General features: G+C 44.8%; 1 long non-coding RNA gene across 1 annotated transcript in view; it reads left to right on the top strand.

The window, feature by feature from the left end:
- Positions 1–781: 781 nt before the first annotated feature.
- Positions 782–27,315, top strand: part of LOC130250270 (uncharacterized) — a 58,358-nt gene continuing 31,824 nt past the window's right edge. The window contains exons 1-5 of the long non-coding RNA XR_008839956.1: positions 782–910; positions 3,670–4,041; positions 18,871–18,929; positions 19,661–19,821; positions 24,580–24,660. This is a non-coding gene — a long non-coding RNA (uncharacterized LOC130250270). The remainder of the gene's footprint in view (positions 911–3,669; positions 4,042–18,870; positions 18,930–19,660; positions 19,822–24,579; positions 24,661–27,315) is intronic.

Genomic DNA, 27,315 nt, shown 5'->3' with positions numbered 1-27,315 from the left:
ATCAGCTGGATGTTATTGCAGGGAACAATCTGGGCCTCATCATGTCCTCTTCCTTCTTCCAGGGTGGTGCTGAGCCTGCTTTGGCTCACTAAATCAGGAGAAATGCAATCCCTCGTGGTAGCTGAGATACTCATGGCAGCAAACTGCTGCCTTTCAGGAAATACACCTGCAGCCATTTGCTGGAGAATTTATTGAAAAACAGAAAGGTTAAATTGTTTTCTTTTTTTTTTCCTTTTATTCTCTGCTGGGTAACATTGACCTTGATAAGCAGTCTCTATCTAAAGATACTCTTCTGCATGAGGATGTAACAAAGCTGTTTCGGGATGCTTACCTTGTGTTTAGGTGGGGATTTTGGTGTTGGCAAACTGAGCACATACTGCTCACAGTGCCTGGTGGCAGGAGCACCAGACATGAATGCCCCAATTGCATTCTTGTCCATAATAAAGTCACTGCTGAAGCTTACTGCAGTGATCATGAGGTTTAACAGGTCCCTTACTGCATTTAACTCACATGGCTGGGTTGTAATGAACATGTTAGAGTGTAAAAAACCCAGCCCTTTCCTTCAAGGAAAACATAGGCACAGAAAACATCCCTTGTTTTTAGAAATGAGACATTGCACTTGGGACTCTTTAACATTCAAAATTTAGCAGGTGGGACTCCTTTTCTCTTCCTCAAATATTTTTCAACTAATGAGGAACAAGTCTCTTAACTATTTTTGTGTATTTATTAATCATTTGGGATCTCTGTATTGCAGGGCACACTTTGCTCATTGCTGGTTTCCTACAGCTGGTGCTGACAGGTTCTTGCTGCCCTTGGAGAGGAGCCGTGGTGCTGCTCTGGGTGTTTCTCTCGTGCTGGGGGTGATGCCTTGTTTGCTCACAGCTGATATGTGCTCAGTCCTGCTGTTTCTGTGAGTGAATGATTCAACCCTTCTTGTGAACAAGTAATGGAGTTAGTTCTTGTCAAGGGATGGGCAAGATGAATGTGTTTTTCAAGTGCTGTCCCATGACTTGAAAATTCTGGATGCACTTCAGGGCTTTGCTGCCAGCCTACTGCTTGACCTTCAGTGAGCTGTTAAGGGCAAGACCTAAACTGTTGGTGACCAAACATTCATGGACAGTCTGCAAGGAAGACTCTCCAGTTTGAGGGGAAAGCAGAATAGAGTGAGCTGGAGAGATGTTCTTTCCAGCAGGCAATGTCCTCAGTCTTAAAGATCTGGCACATTTTAAGGTTAGAGTCCAGGGAACTGGAAAGTTGTTTTTTCAGGCATGTGCTGGGCACAAGAATTTGAATTTCATCTGCCTCTCAAACAGGGTAGCAATGAGACAGTGTCTTCTTACATTGGGGGATGGAAGGTACTGAGGTTCCTCCATACCACAAAGGAAGATGCGTAGAATGAACATTAATCATCTGCCCATATGTTGATGTAAAAACATAACTTATGCAAGATGCTGGTCACTGCATAGCCCACAAGTCCTTCTGCCATCCAGCTGGCCTTGGAGACTGATGATGGCAGTGCTGTGGGTGGTGAGGGATATGAGACATAGGGAGAGATATAAAAGATAGAAAACAAAAAAAATTACGTTTTCGCTTGTTGGACAGTAAGGGCTGCTGGGCTCCTCTCCCAGGAGAGCTGAGCAAAGTACATATTGACACATCCCTGTTGGAGCCTGGAGAAAAAGCCCTGCTGGTGTTCAGGCACAGCACAGCAAGGGGCTGGGTTGGTGGGACAAGCCTCATTTCTCTGGAAACAGAAATCCAGCTCTGTTTGCATGCTCATATTTTACAGGTAATTGGTTTATGGAGAAAACAGTTAGCTCGAGGATTTTGGGCAGGTATTTTTGCTGTAGAGAAATAGGTTTTACAGGCATTTCCCATGTTATATAGTTATCAGAGTGACTGAGATTGGCTGTGTAATGGGAGTTTTTTTGAGAGATTCAAATCCTTTTCCAAAACGTTTTCATCAGCTCAGGGAATTGGGTCAGACCTTCTTCAGCTTCAGTTCATTTAACTGGGGGGAAGTTAGGGAATATTTAATTTCCTAACCCTCCCCATCACTGGAAAAACACTAGAAGCAAGGACAAGGCAATTCAGATTTCTTTTCCACGAATTATCAGACTTCAAGTGCAGTTTCATCTGAGAGCCTGTCTGTGGACTTCCAGTTGCCTTGTACCGATTTGCATGCTGGGTTTTGTAACAACAAAAACACGTTGCAGAGACACCAGATTTTTGTGGGTGTCCCCAGGAGCCTGCTTAGCCTGGGTTGTGCTAAGGTAATGGTGCATCTTTCCTGCAGAGAAGGCAATTTTGATTGTTATCCCAAGGGAAGAAGTTTTGGTTCAAAGTAGATTTGGTATGTGAGGTGACTAACATGATCAAAGTCAGTGGAATTTTATTTCAAATAAACATGTGGTTCCCCTAATCAACCCTTTAAAGAGAACATCTGGGGAAAAAATCGGGCACACTTTTGTACATTTAATTATTCACTTGATTTTTCCCTTTTAAATAGCTGATGACGTTTCCGCTGTTTGAGGGTAGATAGGACTTTATTGACACAATTAGCAAAACAAATGGTTATCACACCTTTTCCTTAACCCAGTCCTATTTGATCTATTTGCTTGCACTTTCATTACTCCTTTGCTTGGTTACATTACACACAATGTTATCACCTTCCTGTGCTTCTGCAGCTAAAACGAAGTGAAAAAGCCTCTTTTGGCTCTCAGCTGCTCTCTGCTGTTTTCTTTTTACAGATGAACTAGAAAGCAATGTCGGCCAATGAGTTATTGAGTTTCCTTTCAGCACTTGCTGGGCATTATATCTGGGCCTGGCACTTGCCTGTGTTTATGTGACAGCTTTCATATTTTAAAACAACAAACAAAAATCCCAGCAGCTCTACTTCCAGCACAATTAGTAAGATCAGATTAAAAGAACTGAAAAAACAAACAAGCCAAACCCCCCAGATCATGATGGGTTTATATACATCAAATACTAGAATCTTTATGAGTAATTCCAGGGGTATTTGGAGCCACTTTGCTGGGATGTGTTTATTTTCTCTGAAAGTGGAGGTGGGAAGTGTGGCTCTGTCTGGTCAGGGGTCACACTGGGCTGTGGCACTGAGGAGCTGGTGTTTCTGCTGTGTCACTGATGGGCTGTGCCAGACCTTGCTGTGGGTTGCTGAGGGTGTGATTGTACTGATGCTGGACAGTTTTCCCCTGGAGTCAGGAGGGCAGATGGTGCTGCTGACCTGCTGCCCTACAACCCTTTCCAGACTTCTCTTCTCTGGCAGTGAAAATAACTCATTAGGTTTAGAAGGTGTGGAAAAAACGAGAGGGAAAGAAAACTTTCTACTTTCACCTGACAAAAAGAAAAATAAGAGGTTTGGAAAGATCTGTTGGTTAGGTGAGAACTTCTTACAGTTGTTGGCTTCTCCTTTCTCATCACCTAGAACCAGTGGGGCATCTGGAGGTGGTGCTGCATGCTGTGCCTATGCTCACTGTTACATTGATTTAAATAAATCATGCAAATTAACAAAGGAAAGAAAAAGAAACCACTTACAACCTTCCTTCTGTGCAAAAATAAATCAAAAGATAGGAGTTTCTGTGGGAATAAACCTTGTCCCACATGGTAAGAGCTGTTGTGTAATGGCCTATCCCTTTCTTCTCTCTGAAGGTCCCAACCCCATGTGTCCCACTGGTCTGGAATAACGTTTGGAGTCTGGCAGTCTGGTCCTTTTCGTAGCTCCAGAGGATTTTTAGGAGCATGGGGAGCATGAGATGCATGGACATATGGACCCACAGAACCCTCTGGAGAATGCTGGCTGTGGATAAAAGCATCTGGAAGTTTCTACCATCTTTCTACCCTGTTTTTTCCTGGGTCACTCTATGTCATTTGTGGCCGTGCCCTGAGGATTATAGCGTACAGTCACTTACTGGAATACCTCCCCATGCATCTTCTTGAGATGGAGCCATTGCTTTACCCAGCTGGAAGATATGTTCTCTTCTCCCAGAGTTTTTCCAGGGCAGCAGCACTCCTGTCCAGCAGGTATGTAAATGGTTTTCTCATTGACTGCCCAGTTTGCTTTCTTGATCTTCAGTTCAGTCTTTTTTTTTTTTTTGCCTTACTAGTTTCTGCTAAAGGTAAGACCTTCCAGAGTCCCTGGTGCCATACTCTGAAGGTGGCTTTGCTTTTTGTTGGAACAGACCCAGTTTGAGGTGTAGGTTCTCATGCAGCAGTGGTTTCAGCTTCTGAAGGTTTTTATGACCAACCATAGCCTCATACATGAGGAAAGATGGATTTGATGCTCTTTGTTCCTCCACCTGGATCCTCCAGGACTCTTGGGCAGCTGTGTTTGTAACCCACAGCTGCCATCAGCCATGTGTGGATCAGCTTATCAGGCTTCATTGTCTCATTTCAAAAAAGATGACTCAAGTGTTAAATCCATTTTTTCTTTTCTTAGTTCAACAGAATTTCTGTTGAAGAACATAATTTTTAGGATGACTTACTCCATAAAAAAGGAGATGCCTTTAGCTCTAAAATTAAGCTATTCCTTTTCCATATAGATGTGTATAACTCAACAGCACTAGTGATAACAACCAAATTTGCATTTTTAGAGTCATTTACAATGAATTAAATGTTTTTGTGAAGGTGGCAATCTTTTTTCCCCATTCTTTCTATCAGAGAATTGAATCATTGTTTTGGTGTCTGTGGGTGTCAATTTGCTGTGAAAATTATTTCTTTTTGGCACTTGTGATGGTTTGGTCAAGTGCTCAGGTATGCTGGTGTGTTGAACATATCTCTCCATCCACAGGGTAGACAAAAAAAGTCTCTAACATTTATTTTTACTATGCAGAGAGGAGGCACTGAAGGAAAAGGGCTGAAAATGCTTTGCTGTACATTTATTCTGCTTTTCCCTCAGCATTTGTGAGGCATTAAAAGTTTCATCTTCTTGCTTTGTAAGCACAATTTTTCATCAAAGGAAGGAAATGAGGTGGATGGAGCATGTTTAGTGGGAAACATAATCAGTTGCCTCATGCTTCAGTTTGACTGTGACTTGTAGGCCAGATGGAGATGGTAGAAAAAGATTGGGGATAAAGATGTTCTTTGGTTTGTCAGTGAGCAAAGTCAGGTGCTTGCTATGCTTGTAAGACTGGCTGGAGCTAACAGCAGGGATTTGGGCTTGGAGGTGGAGAGCAGCATCCTGCCAGGCTGGAGGGATGGTCCATGGGTCCGTGCAGTGTGCTCATGTGCCAGGGCAGAGCTTCTCCTGTAGCACTGCCTGCAGGCTCAGCCCAGCAGGGCCAGACCTTCTTCCCTGTTCACAGGGACTTGGTGCTCTGCTGCAGAGACCTGCCCTGGAACCAGCTCTTCATTTGCAGGTAGTTTTCCGTTTTCCTTCCTTAATCTGAATGAGCAGTTTTCCCATCACCAAAATCCCCTGTGTTTTTTTATTAACTAGCTCCTTAAAACTTCTAAAGGACCCAAGAAAGACACATCAATTCCAGTTGTTCAGTTTATCTACAACTAAAGCAAATAGAACTGATACTTAAAATCCTTTTTTTCCCTTTTTTTTCTTTTTGTGGCCAGCTGTTTGATAAAGACATTGCAAACGAGATCTCTTGTTGCTGCAAATGTGAAAAGGTCCTTTGTCAGCAGCATGTTGCAGTGGAATGAGGTTTATCTTTTATAAGCAACTGGGAGTGAATGAGGCAACACTTGCTCTGCTCTGGTGTTGCCAGGCTCTTTGGTGCTTCTGGACACTGAACAAAACCTGTCTGTGTCCTGGATAACCCAGAACAGCCCCAGGGTGCTTGACCTCTGCATTGTAGGGTCTGCACGCCCAGCGAGCAAGGAGGAAAGCCACGGTAGATGTACCCTGAATTTTGTGTTCTGCATTGCCCCTTGCAGTGTGACTGACTAGTCACACACACGTGGCAGGCATGTGGCACACCTGGGGTACCTGGGGGTGGCCCAAGAATTAGAGCTTGGCTGGGAATGTTTCACTTGTAGATGTGCAGCTGTCCTTTACGGGGAGGAAGAATCATCTCAGGTTTTCTTCAGAGCAGGTCTCATAGATGTGAGGGCATCTTCAGAGGGTAAGTAATTTAAGGGCTTTGCTGTTGGTCAGTGTGAGCATCAGGCAGGGGGGCTGCCAGCTGCTTCCCTAGGTGCTAATTAAGAGATAAACTCCATTAGCATTCAAGATATTTGCTGGTAAAGTAGCAAAAGTTTGCTTTGAGTGAGGTTGCAGATCCTTGGATCACAATGTCCTTTAGGGGGTTGGTCTGGACACAGATGCATGTCATTAATAATAATAAAAGAAGAACCATAAAGCTTCTATTTGGCTGCCTGTGAGGGTTATGTATGTGGGTGTGTGTTTCAAAAGCACATAACTGATTATAAAAATCACTGATGGTCTAAGTCAGTTTTAAGGATGGTTGGATGACAGTGAAAAGCAGCCCTGGCACATTGCAGGGATGTTCTTGTCATGACTAACCCCTCTCACTCTCACCCCAGTGGAATTTTTCAGTGCCCAGCACAGACCAGTACTGAAATTGCAGGTTTGCAGAAGTTTTTAAATCTCTCCCCACCTGGCAGCAAATTAAGGAATTGCAAGTATTTATTGGTTTAAGGATAAAATATAACCTCCTATAAAAAATTTTGACAATGAGGCTTTTTTAAGGGAGTCTTACTTTCTTTATGGTTTTGTGAGTCAAATGTGTTGAAGACTAACAGAGGAAGAGGTTTTAATCTACAGGTGCTGTCTCTTGCTTGATGGTTTCCTGCTTCTAAAATTACTTCCAGGTTTTTTGGAATTGGGGCTGAAGCTAGTTTCAGTTTTCAGTTTGTGGGCAGCCTCACTTACCACTTCAGCAGGCTGGATTTGTGAGGGCTGGGGGCAGCAAATGCTAGTGCTTTTAAAGATTCTTATTTTGGCTGCCAAAGGTCCATTTGCCACTTTTAAAATATTTACAGCTGAATCTTTGGATTCACATCTTCCTTTGCTCAAGGAAAATGCTGAAGCTGGCAATGCTGAAATTGTGCTTTGATCTTTCTTCCCCTGTCTTGCTTGGGGAGTTTGGAGGAGAGCATGCCCAGGGTGAAGGATTATGATCCACCTGTGCTTATCCTGCACAAGCTGACTTTTGTTCATTGAAGCAGTGAAAGTTTGACACAAGCAAAGCAAATTATTGGTGGATCTCAGTCCTGAGTTTATGCTAAGAACATCAATCCCTTTTGCAGCATGCATTTTCTCTTCTTAAGGGCTGTGCCCCCTTTGGGGCACTTATTAACGAATGCCATTTGTGCTCAAACTTTGTGCCCTTACTGCAGGGCAGGTAATTGGGGATACATTAGGCCATATATCTGCTTATTTATATATTTATATAAGTAAATAAATATTTATATATTTTTAAATATCTAGAATAATCCTCCTAGTATGTCTTTAATGATTCTCTATTGATTGCTTTATGACCTTGCTTGGAATTTTGTATTAACCAAAGCATCCCAGTCATTACTTTCAGAATAAAAATCTTTATGTGTGATCTTTGCTTTTCCAAGACAGCCTGCATCTGAAGGTGCTGACTTACTGTGCCAAGTTAATACTGAACTATCTGCTGCCTTACTGTGCTCTTCAGGTGTCGAAGAAGCAGTGACCTATCACGATACATATTGTTAATGCCAGCAAGAAAGCAAGAGGTGTCTGCTCAGCTTCTGAATCCTCTGTGCTGCTTTGAGGGGTTCTGTGCAGAACTGAAGGTGTGGACAGGCTGTTTTCTTGTGCTCCCAGCTGCTGGGCAGCGTTATGTGGATTAGCATTGAGGAACTCTTAGTGAAATTTGTCTCATGCCACGAAAATGTAAAGCCTCCAAAGCTGGCTGCCATCCCAGGGCTGTGAGAGGCCCTTGGAGGGGTCTTGGTAGAGGTGGCAGGATTTGCACTGTCCCAAAGCTATGAACAGGGCATGATGTGAAGAGTTTCTGATTAAACTTCAGTCATCTCCAAGCTGGTTTGGTTGCTTACATAGGGCAGCAGGCAAAAACTGCCGAGCCAGGAGCAGCTGCTATGAGGCCAGTCTGCCACCATGGGAGGGCATCTGCCTAATCTTCTTGTCCTGATGTCTGGAGCCCAGTTCAGAAACACAAAATGCCATTTTGGGCAATATTTTATTCTCAGGGTGTTTCCTGAGCTGGAACCAAACCCAGCCTCCTGGTTTTTCCCTGGCACTGTTTTGGGTATCTTGTGATTTTGCTGGCTCTGCTTTTGCAGGGTACCATCATTGTACTGCCTTCTCTTTATTTTTGCAGTGTCAAAGCCAGGAGGTCAGATTAGAGACCTGAGGCTCCAGCAGCAGAAATGGGGTCTGAATGTGTACAACAAAAAAAAGTGCCTATATTTATAATGATTATTGTGGACAAGTTGGGGGATGAAGCACAGCTGCATTCCTGCCCTGGTGCCTCTGGAAGGTGGATCTCTTACTGTCCCAATTAGAAGTGTATCTCCAGCCCAGGCTCAGTAGCCCAGTTTGCCTGGCTGGGGGCATTCCCTGGGGAGCTGAGTGATGCTGGAGACCCTGCACTGCCCTGGCTTGGGCCCCTCCACAGCTTGGATGTGGCCTCCTGCCCCTGGCAGCATTCTTGTGGCACATGGATGCAGAATTGCCATCATGCTCCCCACTGGCACCATCTCTTGGCTTTCATTAAGCTTTTTGCAAAGAGCAGCCCTTTGTGGTGGCCTCTGGGCAGTTTTATCCAGGGCTCCATTTGCATCACCATCAGGTGGTTTTCATTTGACCTTTGCCCTGCTTAAAAATGAGATTCTGAGGTACTAGGAAGAGAAGTAATTTCCCAGATAAGCACTTTTCCCCTGTTCTATAGTTCGTGGGGGAGCTGGCTTACCCTGCCTGTGGATGACTAAGGAGGAAATTCTTTTTTGGTTAGGATAATGCCGACACTTCACTGGAATTTTTTTTATCATGGGTTTATCACTTCCTCCCTATGAATTCTTAACTCTTATGTGAAGGGCAGGAAAGAAAATAGTGGTGACCACAAGTTATGGAATTTGCCTTCTGTGGAAAAGATTCTGAACAGGTAAATGATGCTGTCAGGTTTGCCATGGTTTATGTGGAGGATTTGCTTCATATCCAGTTACATAAACAGGCTGGGTAGGAGTCATGAATATTCTAGCAGCTATCACCTTTCAAATGTGTTTTTTTAATGTTGGAGTTAATTAATGCTCATATCTCTTGAATATAGGTGAGTGTAAGCTGGCTCATCTTTCAGGTGGGGAGGAGATTTGTATTTATCACTCGTCTCTCAGAGATGGCAGGGTCAGAGTTGAGTTTAGGTGTAAGGGGTCTCCTTGTTAATCTCCCTACCTCCCTTTTTTTGTAGAAGGGATCTGGATGTGTGTCTCTAGAGAAGGTAGATGGAGTTTGGCCAGAGAGACTCTGCTTTTGGTTAAACGTGTGTGTTCTTGCAGTGTTTGCTTCCTGGTGGTGCTCAGTGATTGCACTGTTGATCCTTCTGCAAAGGCTTGACACTGCTGCTGAAAAGCTTTGACACTGCAAAGCATTGTTTACTTATGAAAGTGTTATTATATTTTGAATATCTATTATTCATCTCTTGTGCTAAAAGTGACATTATGTCATAAAATTGCTCTTAGATTTCAGAGCTTTAAGGAAAAGCTGTTTTTTTGTCCCAGACTGTCTGTGACAGTACTGGAAAGTGCCTTACCCTTTGTATCTCTGTATACCCCTTTTATGAATTGTGAGTGACAGCAGGAAAGTATAAAAGAGTGCAGAGGAGCTGGTTTTGATGTTTATAAAGGGCTTTGATAAAAGATGCAGCACACAGACTTCATATTATTTCCTATTTTTAACATCTTAGGAGCCTAAAGTGCTCAGATCCAATATTTATGTAAAAAGGGAAAGAGGGGGGCTGTATTTCTTCTTTATTTTCCTCTTTATTTTTCTTTTTTAGAGCCAAGTGAGTTAAAATAGAAAAGTGTCTCTCTTCTATGCCCTAGTAAAATTTTCTTCCATGAAGCATCAGTAAATCCAACTCCATTGTATGGATGATTCTGGAGGAGACCAGCTGCAGTTTTGAAGGCTCCTTGTTTGCATGTTTGTGCCTTCAGCCTCCCAGCCATGGCTGGCTCCAGTGGACCCAGCAGCCATGGTGATGTGTGTGGTGATTCCTGTGCTTCCAATAATGGGGAAGCACAGTCAGAGAAATAAAACATGGAAAAGTCAGATCACAGTAGAGGCATCTCTCTGATAAGTAGATTTGCTTGCTGCACAGAGATGCAGGGCTGTGTGCTGGCTGAGTAATTGCAGTTTTCCTGATGAAAGTGCGTGTCATTATTTCCAGCTTTCTTGTTGCAGTGTCCTCTTTAGTCTTGTCTGCCAGTGTGGCTGGTTTTCGGTGGGCTTCTGTACTCCTGCATATTCCCATGCATGTAACACATGAGGAGGCTTCATGGCACTTTGCTGTGTGTGTGCATGGGCACATCTGGATAGAAAATACGTGTGAGGGTGAGTGCATGTGTGGCACTGGCATGGACATTTCCACGTTTGTCCATCCATGCACGGCCCTTCACGCTGAGTGTGCAAACCTGTCCTTGAGATTCACCTGATGGCAAAATCATCCTCTTGCTTGAAACACCACGTTTTCTGCTTTATTTGGGATAAATGCCTTGAAGCACCCTGTGCAAGGGCGGATGAGTCCCTGCTATCCCTTGGAGAATCCTAGGATGGAGCAACATTGCTGAGTCCCATCTTGCTGCAGTGGAAGAATTCATCTTGGTGGGATAGGCACAGCAACATCTGTCAGTGGGAGTTTTGAGTTTTTCAGCAGTCATCCTGTTCAAAGCAGGTGCAAAGGAAGTTTGAGGCAGCTGGACTTTAGCAAAGACATCCCAACCTCTCACCTGTCAGAAGGAAGTAAACACTTTCTGCTATGTTCTTCATGCAGGAGCTTGTATGTGAAACCTTAAAAAAAAACCAAAAAGGAAATTACCAGCCTTGGGTGGTCACTGGAAGTGTGTCTGCTTGGGTGTTGTCTCCTGGCCTCTGCTGTCCCTCTGAAAGATTGCCAAGCTGGACACTGAGATCTTCAGGGTGATATTCATTTGGGATTTGATGGCATAGAACTGTGCTGCTTGGTAACCTTGCATCTTGTGTGCTCCTTGAGTGCCCAGTTACATTCCAGAAGGACGACTCTGGTCACACATGATTAAAGGAGATTAAGCACAGTCTTATTTTTTTCTTGCCTCGCCCATGAAACTGTGTAACACCATATATAAGCAGCTGACTTGCTGGACTTTGCTAGCTTATGGCAGTAGTGTGTTGGCTCATACAGGTGTCTTTTCTGACAGGCTGTTCAGTTAGGCAGAAAGCTTGAGTGTCCTTAGTTCTTTTGTAAGGTGTGGGAGGACGTTTTTGCTCTACTGGAGTGGACACTGTGCTAAATTGGAAAAGCTGTTGCTGAGCCCAGAAGAGGTGGGTCAGGGTAGAACTTGTCAAGCTGAAGTGACAGACATTGTCTGTGCCCCACCTGTGGCACTGGTGTTGGGGTGTTGTCTCTGTGCCTCGGTGCCTGCTGTTCAGTGGGTTGGATGCTTCAATTGCATTTCCAGCAGCAATCCACGTGCCTAGCTCTGGAGCACAATGGGGGCCCCCCAAAACCTGGGGCTCTGTGTCACTGGGCAGAGCTGTGCCAAAGTGTCTGATGAAACTCGGACCTGGGCTGGCAAGAGCTGCAGCTCCTTTTCTTTTGAAAGAAGCTGGGAAAGGCTCCCCGAAACAGCCAGTGGAGAAAGTGTCCAGATGAAAGATCTGGTAAGTCTCAGTGTCCCCTCTGTGCTGTTTTCAGGCTCTTCTGTAATCAGCTGTCATTTCAGGATCTGGGCATATTGGACCTCAGGGAGTATGGATTGAAACTTAAACAAACAGTGATTCTTCTATAAATATTTAGTTCACACTGTTTAGGAGCTGCTGGGAGTTGGAGACAAAAAATAGTTTAAAGTTCATGACTGTCTGGAAGAGCTATCAGAGGAAGGCACTTGGTCACTAGATTGCCTGGCATGTAGGTTTTGAATAGCTAATCCTCTTTTTTTCCCCCTTGAGGAAGAGGATGTGTTTAAGCATCCTTTGGAGAGGCATAAGGTTGCATTTTTCCGGTGCTTATATGGCTGCAGTGGGGACTCAAATCAAAGAGGTTTTCTTCAAGAGTAGACCTGGTATGGAGTAAATGGATGGTGCACCCTGGCCATACACATCTTTGCAAATTTGGAGTGGTGTCATCTGAAGTTCATACATCTGCATGGGAGGGGGGATGCGTCTCCAAGTGTGTGCTTTTGTCTGGCCACCTTGATACCAGGACAGAGGCTTGTGCCTGGGCTAGCTTCTGCTGGAGGAGGTGGGGTCCCTGGTGGGGTTTGTGTAGACAGCACGGATCTTGGGCTGCCACATTGTTCCTGCTCTTGCAAAAGCCTTGATAGTGAGGTAGACCTATCTCTGCCAGCATTTTTTGTCTCTTAAATATGGAGATAATACACTTTTTTCACTTTGCAGAGCTCTTTAAAGAATAGGAAAGAATGAAATGTGCCGATAAGGAAGGTATTGGTAGCTGAGACAGGCAGAGGTATACAGGCTTTGAATAAGCAGGGAGCTTCACCATGCACAGGAGTCTGGGATTACTGATTAAAAAGAAGAGAAAATAATTGATTATTTTCTCTCTCTCTCTGTCTTGCTCTATCTTGCTCTTCTAACACAAAGTACTTGCAGTTGAACTAGATGATGGTTGGAGGTCCCTTCCAACTATCCTGTCCTGTCCTGTCCTGTCCTGTCCTGTCCTGTCCCACCAATAAAACAGTAAACACGAAATGTTTGCCATGCCCTGTGAAACATTTTACAACTGTTTGCACCACCCCTGCCCCTGTATCAGGATGACTGGTGTGCCCTGTCCTTGTGGTCAGCTGCTTTGCTGGGAAGATTAATGGCAGAGGAGAAAACGTGAGGGAAGGACAGATAAGAAAAACATAAATTTCTCATTTGTCAGGTTGTTGAAACTACTTTTGAGGTTTGAGAGAAAATGTCAGTATTTGAGTTGGAGGTGGTGGCAAGCTTCATGGTTTTTCCCTTTCAATAGTTTCTTTTAGTGCCCTTCCTAATTTAAGAGAAGGTGTTTAAATTATTAATGTTTTAGCACTGAAGCAGAGGGATTCCAAAGCCTTTGGCAAATCTCTGCTAAAGCATCTATCTTAAAAAAGAGCCTCATGTTTTTTTCTGACTCCATCTTTGACAGAAGCTCCCCTTCTGTGAGAAGCACTGAATCTACAGAGGTGGACAAAGAAGTTGATTTATGTAGAAGGTAGTTTTCTCCAGTGGTGTTTGGCCAGAAAACATAAGGGTGATAATGATTTTTATTTTTTGGCATAGCCTTTGCAGATCTCTGTGCTTCTGCCATGGGTGACTGCCAGCTCACTCTGTAATGCTCAGGTGCTGCCTGTGAGAGGTGGGTACCCTTATTTGATCTTTCTGGCTGCAGCATCCTGGAGATGAGAGGCAGCTGAGACTTCAGGCACTCACCAAAGCTGTAGTTAGAGCTCAGGCCTCCCATTAGATTTGCCACACATTTTCCTCCTTATTCCCTTTAGGTATTTGTCCTGATTTTGTACCAAATCTCCTTCTTGCTGCTTGAACTGAAGAATAAAGTATTATAACTCTGGCTTGGGGCAGCTGTCCAAGGGATATATTGGGATACACTTGGCCTTTGAAAACAAGGGCTTCAGTCTCCAGCCCTGTCAGTCCTTCTGGCTCCTGGAAGTTTTTCTTCCAAATGGTTATTTCAAACCTCAGAGAAGAAGTTTGTGTTTTTTCAGAGTGATGATTAATACCATTTTTACGCTTCATTGCAAAATGCCACACAGTGAATGAGACCAGCAGGGTGGTGGTTTATGGGTGGGAGGAAAAAAAAAAATCAAACAAACACTTTCAAATGCTGTTTTGGAAGAGTGATGTGTGTGTGCATGTTTTATAATCTGCTGTGAACTGTGAGGTTACGTTCCTATTAAAAAGAAAATGGGAAAAAAAGGCTTGAACTTCATCTATGGAAAGAATGTCAGAAATAGTTGAGAAACTGAATAATTACAGTCTTTTTTGTGGATCAGTGAAAGCGAAGGATTTGGATGCAGTTGGCTTTGCAGTTAAAAAGTCACAGGATGGTAGAAGCTGGAAGGGACCCATGCAGGTGGCAGGTAGCTACAGCCAGTTGCCCAGGACTGTGCCCAGATGGCTTTTGCACATCTCCACAGATGGGAACTCCACAGCCTTCCTGAACAATCCTGGTCACCCTCACAGTAAAATGAGCCATAGTGCATGGTATTTCAGCACATTGGCCCTGGGTTCCTGCTCATCACTGTTGCAGTCTGGAAAGTTTGTGGGGGTTTGTGGTGTTGGGACAGACTGTGTTGAGCACATTGGGAACGTGGGCTGCAGCTGAACCCCATGGCTACGCCTTGGCATTGCTTGGCTGGGACTTGGGAGAGTTGGGCTTGGCATAAGATGCCAGAAATGGTCCCTTCAGCTGTGTGCAGGGAGTCTTGCTGCCTGATGGCCAGGTCTGGGAGCTTGTGGTCCCTCTGACTGGGTTTGAGGCTGTGCTTGTAGCTGAGCCTCCAGCCAATTCTGCTGTCTTTTGCTTCCCTTCCCTTGACACTGTGTGCCTGTTCCCAGCTGGCGAGTCACTTTGCCACAGGGATCTGGGACTCATTTATCAGCATAAAATGAGGCTAATTACACCTTTGAAGTGTTCAGCATCAGTGATGCTGCAGCATCAGGTGCTTCCCCAGAAAACCCTGTGTTGGTGGCAAACCTTGGGGAAAAGAGGCCCAGAGGTTTCTTGTGGCTGCGTTCCTAATGTGTCCCCATCTCAGGGACAGAGAGGATGCTAATGCATGTGGGAGGTCACTGATCCCCTGTAGAGACATTGGGCCAGCACAGATTTGCTTCCTGGTGGCTTCATGTGCATCACTCACACATGGAAAGCAAGCAAAGCCTAAAGCTACCCTCAGCCTTGGTTCTTGTTTCCTCCTATTTTCCATCCATGGAGAACAGTAGCCTGTGTTTGTTGCCCTGGATGCATTTTTTTTTTCTCTCTGAACCACATTCTTTTCATCCTGTTTTTGTTGCTGATAAGTGATGGGAATAGCAGCAGTGAGATGATGGCTCCCAGTGAACACTCCCAGTGTCCACAGACGTGTCCCATATAGCCCTTGTGCCAGTGACAAGTATTTTCTCATTAAAAATAGACCACAGACAATGCCACTTCCCGAGGACTGTGATTTATCATTTAATAACAAATGGTTACTCATTTCCTTTGGAAAACTTTCTGGAAGTGTTATTTTTCTTTTTCCCCTTGCTTCCTTGTTTTTTAATTTCCTTCAAAACCCTTCATTACCCATCAGAGCCACTGTGTCTGTTAAATGAAGTGTTCCCTTTTCAAGTGGAAATCATATTTATGATTTAAAGTTAATAAAAATAACAACTTTTAACCTGTTTGGCATAGCTTTTCTTTTTAAATGTCTGCAGCCCTAAAGTCTTAGCTCAGCCACGGGAAAGAGGAATAGAGAGCTGGATAGGTAAGACTTGAAAAACTGTGGTGCTGATCCTAAATGGGGATGGATGATTTGCTTGACCTGACTTTAAAGAAAATTTCAAGTAACTTTAGAACTCATATTGTTTAGAGTTGTCAGCCCTTAGCTGTGATACCTCCTGATGTGCTAAGTTCTCTTGAAGGATGGAGAGCTTGCAGAACTGCTAGGCAGTCTCATACAAAGTCTGGTATTTTAGTGACTATAGAGTAGTTCTTGAGAAAATCCCAACAGCTCAGGAAAAAAACTTGGGAAATGTGCTGAAGATGGAAACATTGTAATTTGGTATTTAAGAAGCTAAAAGGAATAGTTCTCTGTTAGATGAGGAAGTTATTTTCAGGGTCAGTAGCAGATCAGTTGGTAGACTGCTGATGATACAGAAGATGAAATGCAATCAGGGACATTGCAAATACTTCAGGTCATAACATCTTCTCTTACAGTTGCCTTAATGAGCTGCAAGGTAGTTTAAAGATAAGAAAAATAAATTCAATGAAGACAAGTGCAAAGCAGCACTCTTGGAAAATGGATGCACGTACCCAAAATGAGCAGTAACTCTCAAAATGAGCAGGTTGACTACAGAAAGGGATCTGTGAGCTGCAGTGAATCACAAGCTGGTTGTGAATTGCAGTCAGATGCTGTTACAAGACAGGTAGATCTTGAATAGCCCAGACAAAAATGGCAAAGGTAATAATTCCAGCTCTTCAATCTTTGTTGTTCTGTAAAACCCTGTTTTGAACACAGCATCCAGTCTCAGCCCCTCTGTTTTAAATACAAAAGCAGGCAGCTTGGGAAGATGAAGCTTCTGTTTGGGAAAATTTACTTACGAGGAATAGCTGGAAGATTTGCATATGTTAAACCTAGAGGGGAAAAAAAACCCAACCCTACAGCCCACAGGTGTCAGGCTGTGGTTTGATGGGATGCTGTCTTCAGCAGTAGTTTTAGGCTAAATCTCTCTGCTCTCCTGGTATTGATTGTGCTGCAGCTCATTGTGTGATCAGTTGTGTAGCCACAACTTGTGTCCACACTGTGAGCTGGGACAAGGAACTTCTCTTAGTATAGAAAAAGCTGAAGTGTCTCCAAATTTATTTCAGAGTATGGCCACACAGACAACAGATGGCATGCAAGACAAAGGAGGGCAAGGAGAGGAACTGGAGATTGTGAGCACCTGCTAGAGTTAAGACTTGAAGGGAACACAACAGATTTGAGACATCCAGGAAGGTGGTCTGAAGAGTGCAGCACACAATGTCTGTCCATGTCTGAAGACAGGACTAGACAAAAATTGCATACAGGGAATTCCTTCTCTGGACACAGTCTTCCAGTGCATCGTCTCTGTCATGCTGGTAGCAGTGGGATATTTCTCAAAGTGTAGGTTCCAGCCAACATTTCTCAAAGTGGTGGTGGTAAAGGAGAATGAGTGGTGCTGGAGCTGACCCAAAAGGCATTAGAAACCTCTTTGTTAGCAGCACAGCAGCCCTTCCCGGCTGGTGGGGCGAGTGGTGCCCGTCACTGGGAACTGCAGCCGAGTCCCTGCTCTTGGCAGGGCTGTGCCGGTGTTGCCTTGGAGAGCAGCACAGGGACAAGCCAAGAGAGGGTTTAGGGCTTGGTGAATGTTTGACTTCCCTCCCAGCCCAGCATTTCTGCAGTTCTTGCATCCAGATTTTGGCATGCCTTCTGCCCCAGTCAGTCCTGCAGAGGCTGAGTGTCTCAACACCTCCTGATGTTCTGAATCCAAATTTCTGTCATTACTGCATTGCACTTGGCTTTTTGGCTCTTGGGAGTAGTTTGGTTGACCACAAATTGGTCACTCTGTGCTGTGATGTAAGCTGATGATTTCCTCTGCTGTGGATGCTAAACCAAATACGCCTGCAACTGCTGCCTGACGGAGATGTTACTGGTCTGGTGTTTGCAGCTGATGGGAATGTGCTGGAGCTGTGCAAGCCCTAGTGATTCAGGCTGATGCTTAGGTTTATGATGGAATGCTAAATGCCTGGTCTGTTCTGTCCAACCAGCTCTACCCCTAGGGAAAAAAAGGGGGTTTACTGCAAGAAGAAAGGATATTCCGGTATTGGTTGGTTGATAATGAGAGCACAGAGCATCAAAGCTGAAACAGTATGTGCTGGGTTTTGAAATCACTGGAGGATATAGAAGTGCCTTGAAGAGGAAGATCACAGATAGGCAGACCTACAGGATACGCCTGGTTGATTTTTTGTAGGCTGCAGAGCTTTCCACTGTTGTTTGCAGAGTTCCCTTGCCTTGCTGCATCTCTTCAAGGCAAGGGAACAGCTCTGCACAGCTCAAAGCACAGTGTCTGTGTCCTCAGTCTTGGAGGATATAGATGAGAGCCTTGCTAGGAAGATCTATGCTTCTGTTCCAGTCTTGTTAATGCTAAAATTCCCCTTGGGGAAAAAGAAAAAAAAGCTTACTATGTTTGCTTGTGACATGCTTGACATATTGGTGCTGAATCTGACTTGTGCTGATCTCAGTTGCTTAAAAACTAAAAGAAGCATGGTAATTTGTCTTAAAAAGGGTACAGAAAAAGTGGAGAAAACAAGTAGTTTACTAACCATTGCCTTTTCCAGGCTGATAGGCTGGGGCTTACTCTGGGAAGAAGTCAAATCCCCAGGCAGTTCCATATAATATCACCAGATGGAGGAGGGACCACCACATGAAGCTTACTGCTGGTGGGCTGGTGTGGCAGGACTGCTGGAGCTGCAGAGCTCTTCAGTAGGGTCAGCAAAGTTGTAGTGGCATCTCAGGGATGTGTCTTTGGACACACAGAAATCCCATCTTTTGCAAAACACAGTGGATGGTTTGGGTGATGCTGAAGGCTCTGAAGGTGCTGTATGGGTGACTCAACAGCATCAACTCTAAATGAGGAACTGCAGAGTCTAGCAACTGCTGGACTTCAGAGGACAAGGTAAAAGGTAGGACTACAAAGACACTGGCAAAAAGGATTTTTACAGTGTTATTAAGGAAGGCAAACTAATAACAACTAACTTCCTCTTTAGAAGTCCCTTTGCAAGGAACAAATCTGTTATGTTAATAACAGTGGGGAATATAATTATATGTAAGGATGAAGTTTTGGCTTTGGTGACTTCACAGGACTAGTACTTCATGGAAAGAGATGTTCTTGGAAGCCAATCTGGAAGTACAGTCATGGCAGGAGGAGTAGCCACAGGAGATGTTTAATGTTGTTTTTTCCTTGATCATTTGTTCCAGGGCTGTTGGTACTGCAGGGCATTCTAAGCAGGTGGATACCAAACAGCATTTGTGACGAGGTGGGTCATCCATCCTCTGGTCAGTTTTCCTGTAAGAGCATCTCTCAGGCAGGATCAGCACCCCTCCTGGATGGTACCCAGAGCTGTGTGCTCTTCCTGGGGTGGATGCTGGTGTGTGCAGGACTGCCATAGCTTTGCTTTCACCTGCTCTTCTCTCCACACGTTTGCTCGGGGTGCTGAAAGCAGGGAACCTCAACACAACACACCACTAGCTCATCATTGTCGCCAGTTTTCTGTTCAAATCCCTCCAGCTCTGTGGCTGGGGACTGCTGTGGCCACAGTGAAGCCTTGCCCTGGCATCTTCCTCCTCCTCTCTTCTGTCCTGCCTTTCCCTCCCTCTCTGGCTGCCGGCTTGCTCTAAGCAACTTTGGCTCCTGTCCCAGGAACAATCTCTCAGCACACACAAACCAGGAAGGCTAAAATAACACTTTAAAATTGTTAAATAAATAGCAATGGAGCTCTGCTTAAATGGGAAATGCAGCTTAATTTGTTAAAGGCATTTTGTCCTCCCCTGGACAGGGATTCAGCTGAGCGTGTGTGTGTGTGTGTAGCATTTCTTGTAGCTTGTAAGCTGCATCTCGTGGCCCCAAGTGGGCAGAGAGGGTTATGTGAGTCTGAGTTACTAAACACTTACAGTAAAAGTGTAGTCATCCTGAACCTCAGCCAAAGAACTGGAGGTTTTGTAAGGCTTTTTTTTTTTTTTTTTCACGTTTTCCTTTTTCTCCCTGCAGGATGCTGCTGCGTCACTTGCATTCTTCACCCCGGCCCAGCAGTAACTCTTTCCAGACTACCAGCAGCAGTCCAGGCACTTACATCCTGCTCCATTCCCTCTCCAAGAGCTTTGTGCATCCCCTCTCCCTCAGCAGAGGAGCTGCTGCCAGCTCAGACAGAGGTGCCTATCTTCCTGAAACATGAAAAACACTCATTTCTCTCTCACACCTTTTCAAAATTGGAGCAAAAATAGAATAGCAGTTAATACATATGAGAGAGTGAGAATGGGAGGTGCTGGATAAGCATTTGTAAAATATCCAGGGGAAGTGGATGCCGGCAAAGGCTCTGCTGAGTGGGAGTGGGTGTACCAAAATGTGTGTGTCAGGATGAGAAATGCATTTCTTGGGAAGGACATGGAGAACTGGCTGCTTCCCAGCACACAGCTCCCTCCTGGGGCTCATCCTGTGGGAGCTCTCTGCATTTTTTTTTAAACACATGGAGTATTCTCAGTCCACTCTTCAGAGTAGAAACTAATCTGTGTTTTGGGAGAGAGTTGTTTCTTATTAACTCTCTGAATGGGGAAAAAATAACCTCCAGTCCCTGTAGTGGGAATTGCACAAGTCAGAATTTTACATTCCCTTGTCCAGACTCCAAAGTCATTCCTGGAAGGATGAGCTGTGGGTCAGAGAGGGGCTGTGCCCTCCTGCCACACCTGCTGTGAGAGCTGCCAGGTCTGGCTGTCAGTCTGAATGCATGATGAGAGCAGAGTAAAACTGCAGTGATGGCCTGAACAGGGATACCCAAAATTAACATCAAAAGGAAAGGAGGGAGTTGTCCAAATACAGCCTGCAAACCTTTAATTCTGTGTGACAGTGATACCCTGAGCCAGGTAATCTCCAGCATCAGTGTTGCTGCAGTGATGGAAGCAGCTGATTCTGTGGGAAGACAAAGGTTTGATGGAAGGTATAATAATCTATCTTAGATTTTAATTTTCACTTTTCATCCCAAACATAAGGAGCAGAGTTTCCTTCACTTTGAACGAGTCTTTTTATGTTCTCGTTTTATAATTGGGTAGAAATAAATCGTGTTTCTTCAGTATATAAAATGAATCTTGCAGCCTGGTTTTGTATTTCAGCCTCCCAAAGAAACAAGCATGCATAAAGCTAGAAGATACACTGCCTACTAAAATGTCCCACTTATTAAAAAGCCCACAATAAAATCCTCTGTGAACATCCTGTTTCAACTCTGCAATAAAACTCACTGGTCAATTAATGGTGGATCTCCTGTTCCCATGGAGAAAGGCAGTTGCAGACTTAAGATGTTGCTGTGGGAAAGGGGGAAAAAATAAAATTAAAAAGATCCAGTCTTGGTCTTGCAAACAAAGGTTGCCTTGGATTGCAGTCACATGTTGCAGTTCAGCTGATCTCGCTCATGCCAAAAGGGGAAAGATTTCTAGTACTTGCCTGAGCCCCACTGAACTGGTTTAGGGAATTAATTAGAAGAAAATTACTCACCTTTTGTTTTTTTTCCTATCTAGTTTCCTCTTAGATTCAACTGCCCTGCCTTGGCTCACAAGGTTGGGGGCCAGGGGCAGCTGGAACAGGATATGTGGCCATTGTGTGAATTTACCTGTGATTTAAAATTACACCACAGGCAAGTGTCTTCTGGCTTTTCCCAACTGGAGAAGGAGTCTCTAGGTACCCAAATCTGGGATGCCACTGACCTTTTTAAGTCCTAGCCCTGGTGGCTGAGTTGCATCAGCAATATCGGGGCAGAAGCACCTGAGAGAACATTCTGGGGTCAATGGCAATCCCCAGGCACGTCAGATGAACTGATAAGCTGGTGTGATAAGCTCACCCTGCATCTGTCTGCATTCAGTTAATAGTTCTGGCCAGGTCAAGCTCCTTCCCTAGGGTGCACCACTCTGTGCCAGGGGGAATGTTCAGAGAACTCTCATGTGGCTGAACATGGTGTGAAATTACACAGAATCCACTGTTTTGGCTTCACAGGGTTGATATTTGGGTGTTCGTTACATGGCTTTTTGGGGCAAAGCCAGCATAACAGGTTTATCTCTCCCCCTGGGTGGTTTACTCAGGCCTTAGGGCTCCCTTCTGATCTTTATAAGGTGTATCAGGTCCCTGGGTTTCAGAGGGTCAGAGGGTACTTTGACTGAAGGGTGTGATCTCATCAGACCCAGGTATTGAAAAGCTTCCCAGGATTTTGTCACCTTGCCCAGGTATGTGCTGTGTCTGGAGAGCTGCTGGGCTGGCAGTTGCCAGGATCACCCCTGCCCAGCTCAATCCAGGCTCTGGCTTCCTTGGCACCATGTCATGTGTCATTATTTATTGTGGGGAAAAATTCTAGTACTTGTTTGATCCCCAGATCTAACATTTTCATGTTCATTTTTAATAGGTTGGTTGTTATTTCCTTCTTTTTTTTTTTTTTTCCCCTCCTTTTTTTTTCACTCTTAAACCTGAAACATTATGGATTAGAGCTGCTGAATAAAAATTAGGAGTGAAAAATCACATATATTTATAAATTTTAATTTTACAGTTGAAAGGCGTATCCCTGCTTCTTGGGTGAGTTGGTATGAAACATTTGCCCCATCCCTGTTTCCTGTGCTCCCTGGTGGCATCGAGGTCCTGGTTTGCAGCACCCCATGGCAGAGATAAAAAGCTTTGGTGTGCATTCCCTTGGGGCAATGTGGATTTCTGCTCAAAAACCTCAGTTCTGGCGACTGGTTTTATAGATGCCTAAAAAATGAGGCTTGTACCTTATCTCTTGAGAGATCGTTGATGGATCCATTTCTCAGAAAGATATTTTATTCAGTCCTTTAATGCCACGCCACTCCCTTCATTCAAATGCCTGGAGCCTTTTATCACGGCTCTTCTTACTCATTGCTTAGCCAGGTTGGGCATATTTAGTTCTTTTAATCTTTCCTGCACCTCAGCTGTCTTTAATCATCCTTCTTGATGTCAGAACGTTTGATGCCCACTTCTGTGGAAAACGCGCCTAGGGTTTTGTTTTGTTTGTTTTGTTTTGTTTTGTTTTTTTCTGTGCGTGTGAATTGTTTGGGAAATGTCTCCGGCCACCTGCCCAGGCACATGTTTGGATTCCTCAAAAGCTCCCTAGAATGTCTCAGCGTGGATGCTGAGGACACCACCAGACTTGGCACCTTCTGGGATTAATTAAAATGTTTATTTGTTGGGTGTGGGCAGCAACACATTTGCCCGCCCAGCTGTTCCATGGATTGTGTTTCCAGGGGCAGATTTCTCTGGGCATCTGCAGGTGCTGATGGTGTTTATGGAGAACAGGCCCAGAAAGGTTACTGTGAGCTGTATTTCCTTCCTGTACCTGCCAGCTACAAGGAGAGAGAGGTTTAATTTGCTCTTATGACCTCAAAAGCAAAGCCTGGTGGTAACTGTTTATAAGTGCCTGTGCTGCAGGTCAAGGTAGTGCTTCTGGATGCTGGCAGGGATGGTGACCCCTTCCTGCTGCACATACTGATGCTGTCTTTCCTGAGTAGTTCATCTGTTTTGCACCCAAAAATAGTCATTTTGCAGCTTCTTAAATCAGTTTGAAGGTGAGGATTGCTGCTAGCTGGTACCAGGCTGAGCACTGCATCTCTTCAGGGCGGGGTATTCAAACTCACTGTCTGAAGCTGATGTGTGGAGGTATCCATAATTCCCTCCACATACCTCCTGGATACCTGCTATTCCAGTGGGAGCTGTTTCCTGAAGCCTGACTCAATCATTTTCTTAAACCAGGCAAGTTCAGATGCTGACTGGAAGGGGTTAAGGCACCGATCTCCAGGTTTGCTGGGTCTAGGCCATTGGGCCAGGGGAGGCTTCCCTGGCATGGACTTTGCATTACAGAGCACTTGGCAGGAGTTAAAGAAGGCCAGAAGCTGGCTTGTCCCTCCCCCACCTCCCTTACCAGGGAATGCTTCTCATACTCTCCCAAATTTAGCAGTGCAAATGTGGCTGGGTTTAAGTAGGCTGAGTGATGAGGAGATTTTGATGGTGATAAAGGTCCCCTTCTCTCCTCTGTCTCACACTCACACTGCCAGCAGCCTGTGCAATAGAAAGCTGTTTGATAGATAGTTGTGTGATTTATGGCTGTGCCAACAGGGGCTCTGTGGCTTGTGAAGGAGAGGATGGGGACTGGAGGGTGGGAAAAAACAGTCTGTGAGGACCAGCACCCACAGAGCACTGAGAACCTGAACAACAGCCTGATGTCCCCATGGCTGTCTGTGTGACCCTTGGGCTGTCGTGACAGGGGTCAGCAATGTCTGGAGGCCACACAAGGAAAAGCCCACATCCTCTCCATGATGGCACTGGGATGCTCTGGGTCATGGAGCAGGAGTCTGCTGCCTCCATTCCTTTTCCTCACAGCTCTGGGCCACCCAGAACCCCTGGGACCCCTGTCTGTGTTTCCTCCCATTACTCCTTAGGAGTGTTTGAGAGATTGCTCTAGAGCTGGCAGTGAACATCTCAGGAGGACTTGGACATGCTTTTTTATGCCACATTGCAGGGTAATTGTGGGAGTCCAATATGGGACAGGCAGGGCTACATCATTGATGCCTGAACTTTGGTGGCTGCAGAGGAATGTTCTGCTGCTTCAGCCACTTGCATGGGGCCCTGTCCCTTCACCAATTTATATATATTTTATATATATATATATATTTATATATTTATATTTATATTTACATTTATATTTACATTTATATATTTTATACATATATATCTATATATTTAAACAGATAATATGTATAAAATAGATATATAAATATTTAAATGTATACATAAGCTGTAATTTATATATAACTGGTTTCTATTGCAGCCTTATGTTGAAAAATTAAGGTAATGGAAAGTTTTTGGTTGGAGGGAGGGGACGAGATGGAGCTTGCTGACATGTCTTTTGTTGTAATGTCATATAGGTCTCGGTTGACTGCAGAAAGGAGGAGGGAGGAGCGTGTCAAAGGGAGGTCAGACCCTGCCAGGGTTTCCTGGGAAATGAGGTGAGTGGTGATGTCTTTCAGTGCTCATAAGCCTGGAGATAGAAACCCTCCCAGTCTTTCTTGCACCCTTTGTGTGAGACTTCTGTTGATCCTCCAGATTTCCTTTTGGTACAAGTTTCACTGTATTTTGCCTCTTCAGGGCTGATGGGAGAATTGTAGACTGCTGTTGTGCTTGGGAGTCTCAGAAGGGCTGGAGACTGTCTGGAATATGTTGAGGTTTGTGCATCACACAGGTCTTGTTTCTGGCTGTATTTGGGCTTCACAGCAGGGGACTTTACTCCTCTCTGTTTAGAGAACTCTGCTGCAATTACCTGCTACTGATCCAGCTACTAGCCCCTCTCAGCCTCCTTTTGCAGTTGCTGAAGGAAATGGATATTTTTAGGAAGTGCTTGACCCTGACCTGCCCTAGGCATATGAATGGATTGAATCATTCCCTACAATACCTGTTTCTCTGCACTGTCAGCACAGCTGGGGCAGCTTGTTTGGTTGTAGGGTCTGCAAGGCATGTGTAATGTCTGTACCCTGTGTAGGAGGACTCGAATTCAGGGTGCTTGCTTGTGGCTTTAGGTGTCCAAAGCATGAAAGCTTGGCCTCTCCTAAGCTGCCCTTAAATTTTCTTCACGGTTTGGACACAGCTTAAATCTGTGAGCCACTTGTCTGAGCCTGCTCTCAGCATTTATACACCCTGACTGGCAGCATATGTGCATTCCTGAAGGATAGGGTATGATTGCTGAGGAGGTTTCTGTCCAACTGGGTCATCTCACACTGGCTGTTGCAGCCCCAGTGAGAATCAGCAAGATGATTCCAGCCTCAGGAGTTTATTCCAGCCCTGGGAGCCGCTGCACTAAGACCCAGTGAGGCTGCTGGGGCTGCACTGTAACCTCCTGGGAACCAGCCCTGGAGCTGCTCTGCTCTTTGGCTTTTTGAGTGATGTGGCTTGTGGCTTTTCAGCCACAGGAAGGTTTGGAACAATGCTTGCCATCTCCCCATGGGAACCTGACACCTGTAGAGAGAGCATCCACATCCTGGTACCTTGGCTAAGGTGCAGAATCCCCCAGCTGTGGTTCTGTGAAGAACTGTGGGCTGCATGTCAGCTCTCTGCTGATTAGAATCTCCATCCAGAGCTTTTGTGCACATCACTGCATCTCTCAGCCAGGAGAAGTCCCACTTCAGACATCTGCCTGACTTTGCTAGGCCACCTCCTCTGCTTCCCCTCCTAGTTCTTTGAGAGGTGGAAATGTTTTCTGCTTGTGTTTGCAGAGTGCACAGCCTGTGCTGGCTCATCCCTACTGCAGTGAGGATAAATAGTGACACCAGTTGAAATTTAGATGTATAAGGTGCTGTACGTAAACAGAGGTAACTCTGGAAGATTTTTTGTATGCTTATGCCTCTGTCAATGCCTTCAATATGTTTGTTCCCTGAGGGCAATCTGTGCAGAAATAGGGATTAATGATGATGGTGCATCATCAATGTTGTCACCTTTAAGAACAAATAAAATTTGCTGTAGTATGTCACTCATTTAGTTGTAAGTGGGCAAAGAAAGTGTGTGTGTGTCTGTGTGTGTTATTGTTCATTTATTTAATGTTTTCTCTGCAGTTTACTGTTAGCTTTTCTGTATTACTAATAATTGGAGTGTTTTCATTGCCACCCTGGAGACAGGAATCTCTCCTTTTTATAGCAAGGGAAGCTGTCCCAGTGAAATGATGTGGTCACTGCCCTTTGCCTGAGCCTGTCACATCTCCTGCCTTCTCTCTGTCTGCCTTGATGACCAGAAAATGCTGCAGAGACTCACAGTGCCCTTGTATTTGATGCTTGCTTCTGCCCCTGGTCTCTTTGCTCTGAATCTGTGCTTTAATTCTCCATCTGGAGAGCAGGAATAAACTGATTCTTTAGAGTTGCCATGAGAATTGACATTAAGGATGGGCAATTTAATGGAAGATACGAGGACTGTGTCTTAGAATGGGGGGATGCCTTTTGCAATATCAGTGATTCCCAGGGAACAGCCTCATTTTTACTTGGCTGCTGGACATCTCTCTGGATTTTTCACAATTAAGTTCACTTCATCTGGCTTTCTTTCTTTATCACTCCGGTTTTTGAAGCATTTTTGTGCTGGGCTGACACCGTGGGTATCAGTGAGGATATCCAGGGCTCATGGATGCAAGCCCACGAAGCTGGTGGCCTGGTGTAAGGCTCTCTGCTTTCTTTGAGTTTGAGATTTCATTGAGCTGGGATGCTTTGAGATTCTGGTAAGCAGGAGAATGTTGTCATCTCCATCTTGACTGATATGAAACGAGCAGCCTGCCTGAAGTGAGGAGGGTTTTGCAAGCCTCACTGACACCAGTCAAGTACTGGGAAGGGGTGTGAATTGGGGGTGGGTGGAGAAGGAGGTTTGTTGTGTGCTTCCCGGCAGCTAAAAGCAGGTGTTCAGTCAACTGAGAGTTGCCCTAAAGGCAGAGAATAAGGATGCAAATGATCTGTGAAACATAAAAGGAACCATCTGAATGCCCCTTTTCTTGGTTTACCTCCACCCTGTGTAATTTGCATGACACAAGTTGATCAACCCTGAGAAAAAGCAGTTCGGTCCAAGAGGAGAAGATAACTTAGTCAAACCGAACGACCTCGCAAAGAGGCGAGGAAAAGCCAAGCCCAGGGGCT

Source organism: Oenanthe melanoleuca, chromosome 2 (assembly GCF_029582105.1).
Source record: "Oenanthe melanoleuca isolate GR-GAL-2019-014 chromosome 2, OMel1.0, whole genome shotgun sequence".
NCBI classification, from domain to species: Eukaryota; Metazoa; Chordata; class Aves; order Passeriformes; family Muscicapidae; genus Oenanthe; species Oenanthe melanoleuca.
Note: the sequence above shows the minus strand (reverse complement) of the source record. Positions and strands in the feature narration are given on the sequence as shown.